Source organism: Giraffa tippelskirchi, chromosome 13 (genome assembly GCF_054371585.1).
Source record: "Giraffa tippelskirchi isolate mGirTip1 chromosome 13, T2T-mGirTip1v1.2.pri, whole genome shotgun sequence".
In the NCBI taxonomy this organism is placed as follows: Eukaryota; Metazoa; Chordata; class Mammalia; order Artiodactyla; family Giraffidae; genus Giraffa; species Giraffa tippelskirchi.
In genome coordinates, this window is record NC_137287.1 from 80,621,435 (window position 1) to 80,637,782 (window position 16,348).

A 16,348-nucleotide genomic window follows, 5' to 3' on the forward strand; every position below is an offset into this window, starting at 1 on the left:
GAATTACACTGATCCCACCCAGAATCATTCAGGGATCACCACCACCAGGTTCCAGACCATTCTCTCACAGAGCTAGAGAGGTTCCCTTGTAAGCAAATTTGAATGTTTCTTCTCCAGAATTGCTTACTTCTTTCTTTGTTTCTTTACTTTTCTCTTTCTCAGTCCACCTTTGCTCTCCTCCCAGGGAGCCTGGTTAACCACCCTGTGTCTCCCTGTCTGCCCGTGTGTCTCTCTCTGTCTCTTGCCTGGCGCTAATCCTTGGCCGCCCGTGGTACCCAGGGGCAGCCGGAATTTCCTTCAAGAGACAGCTGGTTTCCATTTCAGGATTCTCAACATTGTGGCTGTGATGTGATTGTCTTTTCACCTCTAGGTTTGGTCTGACTCACAGCTAAAACAAAGCTGTTTCCCTCGGCCTCCGGGGTCCCTGGCTGAGCCCCACCCGCTGCAGGCCCTGCCCAGCATGTCCTGCCACTCAGACATCACTGGCGTCCCCGTCGGCCACATCCCCCCCACCCAGGGGAGAAATTAAGGCGATTTCACTGAGGCCCACTGGTGAGGAAAATTGGTTGATCGAGTTATGACTAAATGGCTTTTCAAATCTTCTCATTATTCTGGGGGCAGGGAGTTCAATTGGCAGGGCCCGAGTCCTCGCAGACAGATAAAGCCAGATGGGCCTCCTGTGAACGCGGAGGCTTGGAGGCTGTGCTGCGGACACGGACCACCAGGCCTAACTCAGCAGGGCTGCCAAACGCAACCAGTTTCTGCCTGTTTGAAGGGCAAACACTCCAGGATGAGAATGTGAATCCTGAGAGTGGATGCTTTGTAGAGAGTTGTGCTGGGCGGGGGCGGGGGCGGGGGGACAGCACAGAGTGTTAACAAATGAGGGGGCTGCTTCAAAGTGCCACCCCCCCAACTTCTGCTCCCAGGCTGTCTCTCCTTGGGAAGCCCAGAGATAAGATCATTCATATTTTTTCTGTAAGTCACTGAATCAAAGGGAAGCTTTCTTATCTGTGTTGTCTGGATGCCTAATTAGGTTGTATTTAAATATATTTATGAACCCTGATCATCTCAGCTACCACAGAGTCTTTTGCCTGTATACATATGTATATTATGTACACGGGCTTACTGGGTGTCACTAGCAGTAAAGAACCCGCCTGCCAATGCAGGAGACAGAAGAGATGAGGGTTCAATCCCTGGGTTGGGAAGATCCCCTGGAGGAGGAAATGGCAACCATTCCAGTATTCTTGCCTGGAGAACTCCATGGACAGAGGACCCTGGTGGACTATAGTCCATGGGGTGGAAAAGAGTTGGATACGACTGAAATAACTTAGCATTGATATACATGCACAGAACAAGTAGACAGGGAGATTATACGTGTACAGTCTCTCCATTTTGTATATATAAAAATGAAATGTCCTTGCATATGTCATCTGCCAGCATCTTTAACCTGGCTCTGTAACATCTGTATGGTGGTGGACATGTCAGGTAATGTCTCTGCATCTGGTTTGTCTGTCTGTAAAGTAAGAGAGTTGAACTAGCTGGTGTGTTTGGTGGGGAGGTGCTGATCTTGGGAGGTCTCAGCCTGCAGTGACGTGAAGCAGGGTTTTGGTTCCTGGCCAGCGATTGAGGTGAGGTTGCAGCAGTGAGAGAGCCAAATACTAGCCACTCAACTGGTGATGAATGACAAGGCCTTGACCCTTCAGCTTTGCAGAAAAGAATCCCCACAAAGATGGGAAGTAGTGAAACAAAGTGTTTGTTAGGAGGATAAAGCATTGTGGCTAGACACATGGCTGGACTTAGAGAGTTGCGCTCTAGTGGTGGTTTAAATCACTTATAAGGGACATTTCTTCCTGGTTTCCTTCAGCCAATCATTTTGACCTGCCTGGTTCTGAGTCCGTGTTTGGTATATCTCAGGGTCCTTCCATGTGTACCTGCATCGCTCAGCCAAGATGGTTCCCGGTGAAGAGGGCTATGGGTAGAATGACATCACTTACTTTGGGGTGGCGCCCCCTCCCTCTTTGACCTCCAAGGAGCTTTCTTGTTGGGAAGGTTTCCTTGACTTTGAGAATCAGAAGTATGTGGTCTCTGATCTCTTATCTGAGCAGGGTCCGGTCTCCTCTCTTGATTGTCCTGTTACTGATATTTTAGAGTTTCAGTCTACACGAAATGAACTCAAATTGCTAATCCCTGGGGGGCCCATCTACCTCCTGCCTCAGTGCTTCCCTTTGATCCATACAGATCCAGGCAGGAAGCGACATGCTGGGGTGTCATAGGAGCCACTCAGTTCCTGAGGTTGAGCTCTAACATCCCACGATTCTCATAGTGTTAAGTGGTTCTGTTGGGAGAAGAATCCGCATGCTTTCAGGTTCTGAGAGAGGAGACAGGACTCACCTGGCTGCATAAACAAGACCTAGCCAGGTGAGCTGCCTGTCTTCCTGGAGACCTAGTCTGGCTTGCTGGGTTCCAGGCCATGGACAGACTTCATCCAACTTGGCTTTAACGAGACGTTGGACTCTGTCTTGGGCAACACACTTATCAATAAGCCTCAGTGGAGGGCCCTTTGCCTCACTCCCAGATTGCTGTGGCACTCACCCCAGCTCACCATCAGCACCTTCAGGGACATGGCTGCCAGCTCAGATGTCTTAAATGTCACTCTCTTCTGTAAAATCCAAGAGTGGCCCCTCCATTGCCATTCTGATGGTTTTGAAAGCCCTCAGCTTAGCATTCAGCTTCACTGGGTTTTCAGCCATCCTTTCCTTCCAGCTTTATCTCTAGGAGTCTCCTACAGATCCATCTTTGCAGAGAGAGAGTCTTATAATTGTTCTGTTCCACGCTGTGACACCCCACCACCCCACCACCCACCGCCATCCCACGTTTGCTCTGTGTTAGGTTTTTGTGTGGCAAACCTGGAAGACTTCTTATACAAAGCCGTTGTCTTCTCTTCCCCCATCCTAATCTACCTTTTGAGCCCCAGATCAGGAACTGCCTCCCTCACTGAGGGCTCCCTGGTGGGTTTGTGGCTAGGGAATGCACCTTCCTCTGACTTTTCAAATCATCCTTAGTCTGCATGACACTGTCTGCCCTTGTTCTTTCTAGCCTGGGCAGTTCACAGCCCTCCTGGAGGAGCCAGAGAGAACTTGGACGGTGTCAGAGGAGCCCAAGAGGATGATGCGAAGCTGGAGACCCGGGTGAAGGGGCTGGCTTAGAAGAAGCAGAGACGCTTCATTTGAAGGAAGAAAAATAGAAGGTAACTTCACAAGAATCTAAGTTTATGATGAAGTATCCATCTGCATGTCCACGGGTGAGGGTAGATAGACACGGTATGCCCGTGGAGGCAGGGAAATTTCCTCCATGGTGGGTGCCTTTCAGGCTGGTGAGAATGCTGCAACCTGAGGCTGGACCAAAGGCAGAAATCACAAAACACGCCCCACTCTGCTGGTTCATTGTAGCCCAAAGACTTAAAGGTTTTAAAATGTCAGACAGATATTTGACTTAAGAGAGTGAAAACTTACAAAGTAAATTAAAAACATACTTGTATTTAGAAATCAATTTTATAATCCCATGAAAACTTTCCTATGTTTCTCTTAATCAAGCCTGGAAATGAAAGTAATCTTAACATTTGCTTGCTTAACAGATCTGTGTGACTGTATAGCTATTTATGGAATTTGTTGTAAAAACAGAGAAGGAGAACTATCAATACTTGACAAAGTTAAGCAGTCTGGCCAAAAGAGAGATCCTTTTTATTATTGGAAATCACTTTTTTTTTGATTTGCGTTTTTCTCTGGCTCAACTCCCAGGCACGTGGCAGTCTTGTAACTGAAGGGTGAGCTGGGTTTCGAGTGTCATTTCACAGTGTGTCCCCCTCCTTTTCCTCTGCTTGTCCCCAGTCAAGACTCATTGACCAAAGTTCTCCATCTCTGGCAGGGGTCCTCCTAACTCATCTTACTGGAGTTTTCTCCATCTTGATTACTGTGCCTCTTTTTTTATAGGGAACTCTCCTCTGAGATCAAAGACAATGTCTAGCAATTTATGGGAAATAAAGGAAGTAGGAGAGGATGCTAAGTCATTTTAAGGGAAGTGGGGGCCTGAAGAGGTAAATATGTGGGAAGACCTGGTCTCTGCTGTAAGAACTGAGGCAGGACCCAGCTCCTATGTGTCGGGGGGAGGGACATGAGACCTGCTCTGTGGTACAAGGTCTCTTCATCCAGCCTCATCAGCGGTCCTCAGAGCTGACTGTGTCTCACCTGGGCTCCTTTGGAAGGTTGCAGACACCTGGGCCCTTACTCAGACGATTTAACAAGTCCCCAGTGAGTTCTATACATCTGTAGTTTAAGCAGGTGTCTGGAGGCTCAAACAGCACCGATGACCATTGACCCAGGCCCAAGAATATTTATTACAAGTTCCTAATTCATTCTTCTTTCCTTCAAATATATTTATATCCCCCACCCCAGGGCTCTAAGACAAGCATCTGGTTCATCCCAACTCTAGGGTATTCACTAGTGAAGAAGAAAGGGGAAATTCACAAAAAATGAGAAAGGTTCAGAAATAAGACGACATAAATTATTTTGGAGACAGTTTTCCCTTCTCCATAACGATTTTCAGAAGGATCTTGGGAGTAACACACATACACACACACAGTCAGGGAAGTGAGTAAACAGGAAAGAAAAGATTGACTTTTATCACTTGCTGGTTTAAACTTGAATTTGTTCTTCTTTATATTTTGACTCCCCCCTTTCTCTCTTAGAACTGTATCATGCTATTTTCAGGAAGAAGTGGTTGCTTTGGCATGGGGGTGGGGAAGATGAAAAGCATGACATCACCATGCTATTTTGAAAGAGTGAGAGAAATAGGCCAGTTTTAGGTCAGCTTAGTTTGGTTCTGTGTGTGTAGGAGCCGAATTGTGTCTTTTACGAATTCGGTTTCCCTTGGGACTGCAGCTCTTCACGGGAAGGATAATATTTATTTAGAGCTAATTCGTAAACTTCATTTTCACTTTAAGGTCTGGAACCTAAACGGTTATTCTGTTTTTCCAGGCGGTAACACAGACTGAGCATTTCAAAGGGGGGTCGGCTTTGCAGGCTTCTTCCCACGCATCCCGGTCTCCCTCAGCCCCTAACTGTCTGCTCGATTTTAGGTCAACCCAGGGTCTATCAGCTTGGAAAGCAAATCCTTAACCTAGACTTTTTGCTGCTGATAAGGGCTGTGTGGATGGCAAAGAGGCAGCTTACTCATTTCTTTAGAATTTGCAGTGGAATCTTTTCTTGCTTGGAGTTGTTGTCAGCAACTCCTATTTTCCCAGAGAGGTTTTGAAATGTTCCCTCTGATCGTTAATGTGTTTATAACATTTCTCAAATGGAACTCCACACTCCTAACAAACATTCAGCTTTTTGAAAGGGTTCACCGCACCTTTTCTACCCTTGGAGACAAAAGAACACGTCTGTGCGGAGCATGGAAAACGCCGCCCGGTGATGGCTGAAACATTGCTTTCTAAGCAAATTCAGATATCATCATTTTCTTGTTAAGAGCAGCATTTTACTCTGAGGTTCCTAGCCTATTTCTGGGTCTGATAGATGGTTCCTTTTTGGCCGCCTGGAGATAAGCCCGGGTCAAGGAAACAGCTTGCACTTGTCTCTTCAAGTCTAGCTCGGCCTCGCCGTATCGTTTCATGATTTCCTTTCTTGTTATCTTCAAACATTCGCTCAGAGCTGAGCTTGACAAGAACAGGAAGGTTGGCAAAGGTCTGGCAGGGAGGTTGTTTTTCTTCGCGGAGGAAAATGGAGCCTTTCCTTTCCCCGCCCCCATCCCGTCCTCTCTTTTATGGCCGCCTCCTGGCCCTCTGCAAAGCTGATGGAAAAAAAGCTAAGAACGCCTCCTTCTCTCTTTACAGGAGGGTCTCTAAGAGGTTTCTAATCAGCTCACTGTCAGCCTGTTTCCTCTGATCAGCTTAAATAGGTCCACTTGAAGTTCACAACTGCCAAAGCGGGCGTTCAAATGGAAAGCAAGGGGCACCATAGGAGCAGTTAGGCACGTCCACCCGAGATTATCCAGGAGACTGTAATCCCAGGGAAAGTGCTGGGCCCTCAAACCCTTTCCTCTTGATTAAATAAGCATTTCCCCACTAAGAGGACAAGGCCTGCCAGTCCACAAGCTGATTCCTTTTCTCTTCCTACCTCTCCCCTCCCCACACTAAAATGTAAACTTGATGCCTGTGTCCTTAGCAGGAGCCCGTCCTAACCATCTTGGTACGAGTGAACCTTTTAACCTCTTGTGGACAGCTTTCTGTCTAACTCTGTACAGGAACAAAAAGCCCAAACAAAAGCAGGACATGTTATCTCAGGCGGACGGGGACGTGGGGGCAGGAAGTCGGGGTTTCTGCCCTGTGGCCCCCAGGTCCTCTGCTGAGATTTTCCTGCTCTGTCTTCAGAAAAGAACGGCTTTGTTAACCATTAGCCACTGACAAGAGTGTGTCCATTTCAGCAAAATTAATAAGAGATAGCATTTTTCTTCCTTCTAAATGGCCCATGTCAGTAATTAACATCGCCTTTCATTACTCAACTTGAAAGCTGCCTTCCCCGGCCCCCCTGACCTCGCCCTGGCTTTGTTAAACTGTGGCCTCCAGCCTGTGAGAGACCTAAACGCAGAAAAAGCACACGGGGGGGCCCTGACCGAGGTGCCTTGAAAGAATCACTCCACAAATATTTATTGGGTGCCCACTGCGTGGAGCTACCAAGCTGAATCAGACAGGGACTCTTGTGGGAAGGAGACAGCGGGCAGGGATAAAGGATTGTTTAAAAATCACAGCAGATGCTGGAATTGTCACAAACGAGAGCAGACCCAGTGAGGAGGGGGACCCTGGCTTCGACATGAGCCAGGCGGGAATGTTCTGGGGGAAGTGACATTGGAAGGGAACGTGCCAATGTTGGAGGTCACTGTATTTAAAAAGGGTGATCTTGCCTTGCAGTTTTTTTTTTTAGAAAGAAGGGAAAAGAGCACTTTCATACTGAATATACAAGTTGAGGGCTCAAGAGAGAATTTTTCCCTCTTTAGGTGGATTGTTTCCCAGTCTTTGTAGCCAATCAGCTGTTGACTTTTTAATAACGGCACCACTCCTAATTTAGTCAAGTGCCCCCAAAGTGTGTTAAATATATTCCTGTCATTTTTCTCCATCAGATCTGTGCTCCAGGAGGATTCTAGGTCACAGAGCTGGATGTGTTAAGCTCGGAGATGAGTTAAGATATACTTTACATATGTTGTTCACATCTTTCACCATGCATTCCATGCTTAAAAGAGCCACCAAACAAAATTCAAATACTCTGAAAAGGGGGATGTGCTGAAAAATTATGGGGCATCAAGGGATGGGATCTAATTGCAACTATGAGGTGAAGGTTTTTAATGGTTTATGGAGAAGTAAAAGTGGCATGTTCTCATCGTTGTGAAGAACATGAATAAACATATATGTTGAGAAGTATGGGCTAGAAGACTCAACACTGAAATCTTACCAGTGTTTATGTTTTTAGTAGCACTTTATTTATTTATTTAAATTAATTAATGTATTTTTGGCTGTGCTGGGTCTTCATTGCTGCATCAGCTTTTCTCTAGTTGTGGTGTGAGGGCTTCTCATTGCAGTGGCTCCTCTTGTTATGGAGCACAGGCTCTAGGGCATGTGGACTTCAGCAGTTGCAGCGTGTGGGTTCTGTCGTTGCAGCTCGCAGACTCTATAGAGTGCAGGCTCAGTAGTTGTGGCACATGGGGTTAGTTGCTCTGCAGTGTGTGTGATTTTCCTGGACCAGGGATCGAACTCATGTCCCCTGCACTGGCAGGCGGAGTCTTTACCACTGAGCCACTAGAGAAGCCCAGTAGTGGTTACTGATGGCTGCTGAAAATGAGAAATGATTTAAATTTCTCATCCCTGTAATTTTCAGTGTTTTCCAAAATGGTGTATGTACATTACTTTTGTAGTCAAGTGAAATGCTCTTGAAGAATGAAGATGCTAAGGGGAAAAAGGACTTTATTAAGGTGAGAGTATGAACACGACTAGGAGGTCATTTTCCCTTCTCAAGCCACTTTGGTCATGTCATCAGCTGTAAAAAAAAAAAAAGGGAAAAGCATACCCATGGAACAATCAGAACCAAACACAGGAGGTTTTAAGTAATAATGCACAGCATTCAATAAACCCCATGGAAACATTCTCCTTTACCTACTGGAGTTGAAAATTTGAGAGTTAATTCTTTCAGAAATTTTTGTAGTGAAAGAACCACTTCTGTCTCTTTCCTATGGAATTTAGATCTAGTAGACTCCAGGTTCTGAATTACTCAAGAGTCAAAACTCCCTTGCAGAGGCTGGCCTGATCACTTTTTCTGGGAGGCAGGTAAATCCTTTGTTATTGTTCTCTTGTTCAAGCCCAATGATATAAAAATCTAAAAACCAGTTATTCATCTAGTGACGCCCTTCACAAACGCACAACAATGAACCTCTTTATTTTTATCTATTATTTTGCAATTTTCTTTTACTCAAGTTACACACATCAGGTAAGCTTATTTATTTCACCGTTGGTGGTAATAAGTGTGCAGAGTGTCTCAAAGTAGGATGCTGCTGTCTGCAGGTCTGGGAGCAGAGCAAATAGCTGGGCTTCTTATTCAAATCCTGTGTCTGATCATTTGCAATAGAAAAGCCTAGTTGGAGGGTATTGGGTGTGGATGGTGGGGCTGGTGGCTGGGTAGGGAAGGCAGAGAAATGGAAAAAATGCAAACCTGTAGTTTAAGTTCAAATGGGTTCCCAGCTGCTTTTGGCATTTTGTATCATTGGAGCCTCACAACTTGAAGAGCCCCTAAATTAGAGCAACAACCCCGTACGGGGAACCCTCCTCCACAACTGAGACGTCGCTCGACGTCTGAGTCACTCACAATTGTGGGGCCAAAACATATAAACAGAACAAGAGAAGCCGTTTGCCCGGAGCACGCAACTTTAAAACTGTTTTGAGTCTTTAAGACAGGGTTCCTCCCTTCTTTTCTCCTTACAAACATTCAGAAAAATAAACTCCAGGAGATGCTGTCTTTGTGATGAAAGATTTCAGGACCCCATCTGCCCTTTGTGGCTTGATAACAATCTAGCTGCTGGCAGAGAAAGGGACAAGGAACAACAACTCAGAACAGACAGGCTGGTCATCAGCACAGAGCCTGCTCCGTCTCCCTGAACCCCGGATGGGGGTGGGGGGAAGGGGCAGAACTGAGCTGAGTGACCTTGCCCTTGGGAGTCTCAGGAGTTCAAAGGAAAAGTCCTTTTCAAATCTGTTTTCCACCAGCTGGTGTCCTAGATGCTTTACAAACACTTCCTCCTCTTCTATCTGTGCCTGCTTCTCAGGAGATCAAGTCATTTATAGCAAATACAAATTAGAAACATAAAGAGCAAACTCTGCCTCAGGTACCTGGGGAGAGAAGAATCAGAGTAAGGAAGTCACTGTGGCTGACTGAGCAAATTAACTCTGAACTTTCTGGCAAGAAATGCAGAAAAAAGGCTGGTGGGAAGAAGGTGCGGGGCATAATTCTGGTTCCTTATGAGGAAGAAACACAGGGCCACATGGGCCAGCAGGGCCTTTCCTATCCCCAGGAGTGAAGAAGCTTCTCCTGTGTGACTGTGTATAGAAGCCTCTGGAACTGTGGTTGAAAATGCTGTCAAGGAGGCTTTCTAACCATTTTGCTTTTCCTTTAAACTTTCTGGCCTATGTATCCACTTGCTTTGGCTATTAAAATTTATCCATTGATATTTCATTATGGAGCTTTTCCTACAGAGGTGAACAATGCTGATAAATTAATTCAACAGGGAGGCCAGGAGACTCAGGTGGTGGGTAAACAGAGGCCTTAAGCCAGGGATGCCTTGAGGCTGAGAAACTGTTGCCCAAGGGCTACCAACCGCCCGCAGCCAATAGGCTTTTCTGAATGAGGCAAGCGCACTGCTCTGGCCAATCACATACTCGTGTTCCCTTTGCCGCAGCATCTTTGTGTAAGTCTTCTGGCTCGTGGTTGGTGGAGTGCTCCAAACCCCTGCTGGTTTGGCCACCCCATTATAATTGATTTTTGCTTGAATAATCTCTAAAGAGTTTTGATATGCTCCAGTTTATTTATTTATTGTCTTTTCTAGTTTATTTCATAGTGTATAATTCAAACATTTTACTGCAATTAACACACATGCGCACATATTGAAAGCACATGCACTGACATGGAGATATGCATACCTATATCTCACTATATGTAAATAAAAGGTCTTAGAAAACAGTGGAAATGGCAACCCACTCCAGTATTCTTGCCTAGAGAATCCCATGGATGGAGGAGCCCAGCGGGTTACAGTCCATGGGGTCACAAAGAGTCAGACACAACTTCACTTTCACTTTCACCTTTTCTATAGTAGATGCAGTCTGATATTTCCTATTCTACTATATCTGATTTAATTGTTTCATTTTTAAAAGCTGTATGTATTTCACAACATTAGTTCGAAAACTGGGGTTTAAATACGTATTATATATCTCGTGCGTTAGTCGCTCAGTTGTATCGGATGCTTTGCGACCCCATGGACTGTAGCCCTCCAGGCCCCTCTGCCCATGGGATTTCCCAGGCAAGAATGCTGACATGGGTTGCCATTTTCTTCTCCAGGGCAGTTTATCTTTTAACAATACAAAAATCAACAATTTGTATACCTACAGTAGAGTTAGGATTGCAGGGTGCTCCCTTAGTGAGCATTTAACAAATACTTGCTGGATGAATGGATGAGAAATTAGTAATCCAATGTGCTGTCAATGAACAATCAGAGGATGTCATGAAAATATTTTAATTAAAATAGTAAAAAAAAAAATCTAGAAATAAACCTAATATGAAGAAAACTGTAACATTTTATTGAAGGACCAAAGGAAACTTGGAATAAGCCGACACATACTGCATTGAACGGTAGATTCAGAATTATGAAGGTTCTTCCCCCAGATAACCCACTAATTCAGTGTGATCCTAAGAAAAATTGCAAAGGGTTATTTTATGAAACTTGACAAGCTGATCTGCAACTTTATATAGATGAGAAAATGCACAGATTAATGAAAGGTTATTGAAAAAGGGTGAACACTGACAGGAGATTTATCCTACTTTATATCAAAACATACTTTAAAATGGTAGTAGTTAAAACAGTGTGTTCTTAACATAAGAATGAAGAAACAGATCAATGGAACAGAGTCTGTAAATACATCTATGTATGTTTGCATTGGAATTAAGTATTAAGACAAAAGTCTTAAGTCTTAAAGACTTAAGACAAAAGTAACACTTTGAATTATGACTAAGCAAGGACCTATTCAAAAAACAGTGTAAGAAGAAAAAAAAAACAGGATAAGAAGAAAAGGAAATCTCAATCTCACCATAAATACAAAAACATAATTTGTATAAAGAGCTAAATCTAGAGAAAAACTATAAAAGTACTAAAACTAAAATAGCAGAAATTTTGTAATTTTTAGATGAGTAATGTCTTTGTTAAGCAAGATGTAAAACCCAGAAACCATATAGGATACAGTTTTTTTAAGGCCACATTAAACATCTTAAGCTTTAATATAGTGAGGTATAAAAACATGAGCAACAGTCTAGGGTAAAATATTTTCAAGCTACATAATAAAGATTAGAATTCATAATATATAAAGAGTTCATACAAATAAATAAGAAAAAAAGTGGGAAGATAGGCAAAATTATAAACAGTCCAGTCACGGATCTAAATAAAAATGACCAATTTACATATGGAAAGATGCTTAATGAGTAAATAATGAACAAAGATCAAAGTAATGATGGTAGATCATGCTTTACCTATGAGACTGAAAATTTTTAAAAACTCTATTGCTTTTAATGTTGAGGGAGTATAAAATGGTATAGTCTTTTGGAGGTCAATTTGAAAGTATATATAAAAAGTAAAAGTGTCCATATTCTTTGAACTATCACTTTTATTTCCCTGTTTCTGTCCAAGTGGTTCTTTCTACATGTGTACAGAGAAGCATCGATTAGGATTTTCAGTGTAGCACTGCTTATAATGGCAAAAAATTAGAAACCATTTAAACATCCACCCAATATTACAGAATAAAGTGATGAAGTAAAAGAGAATAGGGTAGACATACAGTGCTCACATGGGAAGAGTTATAAGATATATGTCTATGTGAAAAAGTACAGATGGAACAATTCATACAGTTCACTCCTGTGTTCAGATAGACCTTGGAGATGCTGTGGATTCAGTTTCAATAGAACGGATATCACAATAAAGTGAGTCACAAAACTTTTAATTTCCCACTGCATAGAAAATTTATGTTTAGACTATACTGTAGTTTGTTAAGTGTGTAATACATTATGTCTAAAAAAGCAAGGTATATATTTTAATTGTTGTTTAGTTTCTAAGTTGTGTCTGACTCTTGTGACCCCATGGACTGTAGCCCACCAAGATCTTCTGTCCATGGGATTTCCCAGGCAAGAATACTGGAGTGGGTTGCCATTTTCTTCTCCAAGAGATCTTCCCGACCCAGGCAGAAAGATTCTTCACCACTAAACCACCACGGAAGCCCACATACCTTAAGTAAAAATAATTTATTGTGGAAAAACACTAGTTCAGTTCAGTCACTCAGTCGTGTCTGACTCTTTGTGACCCCATGGACTGCAGCATGTCAGGCTTCCCTGTCCATCACCAACTCCCGGAGCTAGCTCAAACTTGTGTCCATTGAGTCGGTGATGCCATCCAATCATCTCATCCTCTGTCGTCCCCTTCTCCTCCTGCCTTCAACCTTTCCCAGCATCAGGGAAATTTGGAAAACTCAGCAGTGGCCACAGGACTGGAAAAGGTCAGTTCATTCCAATCCCAAAGAAAGGCAATGCCAAAGAATGTTCCAACTACTGCACAATTGTACTCATCTCACACGCTAGCAAAGTAATGCTCAAAATTCTCCAAGCCAGGCTTCAACAGTACATGAACCGTGAAATTCCAGATGTTCAAGCTGGATTTAGAAAAGGCAGAGGAACCAGAGATCAAATTGCCAACATCCATTGGATCATCAAAAAAGCAAGAGAGTTCCAGAAAAATATCTACTTCTGCTTTATTGACTACACCAAAGCCTTGACTATGTGGATCACAACAAACTGTGGAAAATTCTTCAAGAGATGGGAATACCAGACCACCTGACCTGCCTCCTGAGAAATCTGTATGCAGGTCAAGAAGCAACAGTTAGAACTGGACGTGGAACAATGGACTGGTTCCAAATTGGGAAAGGAGTACGTCAAGGCTGTATATTGTCCCCCTGCTTATTTAACTTGTAAGAGTACATTTCACAGAGTACATCATTGAAATGCCCGACTGGATGAAGCACAAGCTGGAATCAAGATTGCCGGGAGAATATCAATAACCTCACATATGCAGTGACACCACCCTTATGGCAGAAAGCGAAGAGAAACTAAAGAGCTTCTTGATGAAAGTGAAAGAGGAGAGTGAAAAAGCTGGCTTAAAACCCAACACTCAAAAAACGAAGATCGTGGCATCTGGCCCCATCACTTCATGGCAAATTGATGGGAAACAATGGAAACAGTGAGAGACTTTATTTTCTTGGCTTCCAAAAGCACTGCAGATGGTGACTGCAGCCATGAAATTAAAAGACGCTTGGAAGAAAAGCTATGACCTTGGAAGGAAAAAGCTATGAAAGAAAAGCTATGACCAACTTAGACAGCATATTAAAAAGGAGAAACATTACTTTGCCAACAAAGGTCCATTTAGTCAAAGCTATGGTTTTTCCAGTAGTCATGTGTGGTTATGAGAGTTGGACTGTAAAGAAAGCTGAACACCAAATAGTTGATGCTTTTGAACTGTGGTGTTGGAGAAGACTCTTGAGAGTCCCTTGGACAGCAAGGAGATCAAACCAGTCAATCCTAAAGGAAATCAATCCTGAGTATTCATTGGAAAGACTGAGTTGAAGCTGAAGCTCCAATATTTTGGCCACCTGATATGAAGAACTGACTGATTAGAAAAGACCCTGGTGCTGGGAAAAGAGCTAACCATCACCTGAACCTCAGTGAGTCAGTCACCATACCAAGGGTAATGATAATGAAAAAGTTCAAAAGATTGAAAGAATTACAAAAATGTGACACAGAGTCATGAACTGAGCAAAGGCTGCTGGAAAAATGGCGCCTTTAGACTTGGTTGACACAGGGTTGCCATCAACATTCAATTAGTAAAAAACATAACATTTGCAAAATGCCGTCAAAGTGCAATAAAGGGAGGTTTGCCTGTAATTCTGTACTGTATGAACATTTAAAGGAATATATTCATTCTTAGTTGTTAAACATTGTTTTAAAAATTTAAAAATATTTTTAGTTGGTGTGCTTTTCAGAAAGGAGACATTTTATCCAAACTTACTTAAGCAATGGAAAGGGCCTCAGGAGTTCTTAGTTATCAGGGTAAATGGAGTCATTTTTACCCTCTTTTCTGGAAAGATTTATTTCCTTTCAATGTCACAACCTCTGGTCCCCCTCCCTCGCCATCCCAGGGCCATTCTCCTTTCTAAGCAGGAAGGCTCTTCCCAGGAGGTGCTATGCACAGTCTCTGAAGTAATAGAAGATCAAGGGCCTGAGCACAGTTTCAAACCCTCTGCCTGTGGCTCCCACTTAGCTGGTGGAGTTACTTCCTCACTATCCAAGCTGTTATTTTAAAGTCTCACATTCTTTCCTCTACTGTGCTCTTTTCGGGTTGATGTCATTGTACAAAGTGGTCAACGGGGAAAAGAGTTTGGGCAACTCACACCAGGACAGTTAGTTCTTGTATGATTGAAAGCGGGCTAGTTGGATTTAATTCTCCTTAAAAAAAAAAAAAGTCACGAAAAGTTACACTTGGTGGTCTGGTGCATAAATCAATATCCGACAAAGCTCCCCCTCCTTACAATGTGTAATGCTCAAAAAACGAGACACATTTGTAGGCCTCTTGGGTATCTCTGTTTGAATGACCCTCTTCTTTTTTCCTCCTGACCTGTACTCTCCACACTGTATATCAAAATCCAGAGACTCTTTTATTTCCCCCCCTCTTTGGGAAATTCATTTGGGTTTCATTCCTGCCATGCAAACCTTACTTTTCTGTTCTAAGCAGTAAAAGAATATAGTGTCTGAAAAATAGCCCTTGGGCAGGACAGCATGGAAACCAATGCCCATCCCTTCTGCCAGCCTGAGGAGTATTTCTCTTACAATTTATATGCAGTCGTTAAAAATCAGAATGATCTGCTCTGAGATCTAATAAAGTCACCCTTGATTTACATCCCTGGGAAAATGTTTTTCCAACATCCCTTCAAATAAAATTTTAAGTTAACACTTTTTCTGGAGTCTCTCTCTCTCTCTCTGTGTAATGGGAAACTTCCTTTAAACGCATTGAAATAGCTGTCATAGTTTGAGGCAATTTGTGTACAGATACATTATGATGCCAATTGCATATCACAGAGAAAACCATTTTCATTATGTTAGAGTGAAGATCTGTCAGCAGATTCTCTCTTGCTCTTTTGTCCGATTGTCCCTCCCTTTTCAGACTTACTCTTGCACTCTGTACTGTTTTGGTGCATGTGTGCTTGTGTGCTCAGTTGTGTTTGACTCTGCAACCCCATGGACGTAGCCACCAGGCTCCTCTGTCCATGGAGTTTTCCAGGCAAGAATACTGGAGTGGGTTGCCATTTCCTACTCCAGAGGATCTTCCCCACCCGGGGATCAAACCCGCCTCCCCTGAGTCTCCTGCATTGGCAGGCAGATTCTTTACCACAGCAATACCCGGGAAGCCCCATTTTGGTGGTTCAGTCAATTTAGTGCTTGCGACACCTCCCCCACCACAGGGTGACATGTGACCAGTCAGGCCAGACAGTAGTTTTTTCAGAGACTCATATGGATGCTGAGAGTGAATGGTCTCTGCAGGGGAGAAAATTTTCAGAGCTGCTTGGGGCCAGTTTTCTGGCCATGTGGGTAGAATCTGCCTGAGAATGACGTCACTACAGAAGAGAACAGAGGCAGGAGATGCATAGGTGGCTGGAGGGAAGGAAGGAAGGATGGACAGATGGAAGATGAATGGATGGGGAGCTGGATAAATGGAAGGATAAATGATGGATGGGTGAGTGGACAGATGAGGGAAGGAAAGATGGATGGATAGATGATGGATGGATGATGGATGGATGGGTGGGTAGATGGATGGGTAGATGATGGATAGACAGGTGGGGGGGTGGAAGAAAGGAAGGATAGATGGATGAATAAGATGGATGGATGACAGATGCTTGAGTGGATGGATGAGTGGGTAGATGAATGGATGGAGGGATGGATGAATAGAAAGATAA

The 16,348-nt window shown here is 43.5% G+C and overlaps 1 long non-coding RNA gene across 1 annotated transcript in view; it reads left to right on the forward strand.

Moving 5' to 3' along the window:
• The window catches only part of LOC145533469 (uncharacterized), a 141,388-nt gene that overhangs the window by 81,638 nt on the left and 43,402 nt on the right, over positions 1 to 16,348 (forward strand). The window contains exons 5-6 of the long non-coding RNA XR_014074103.1: positions 371 to 552; positions 3,097 to 3,247. This is a non-coding gene — a long non-coding RNA (uncharacterized LOC145533469). The remainder of the gene's footprint in view (positions 1 to 370; positions 553 to 3,096; positions 3,248 to 16,348) is intronic.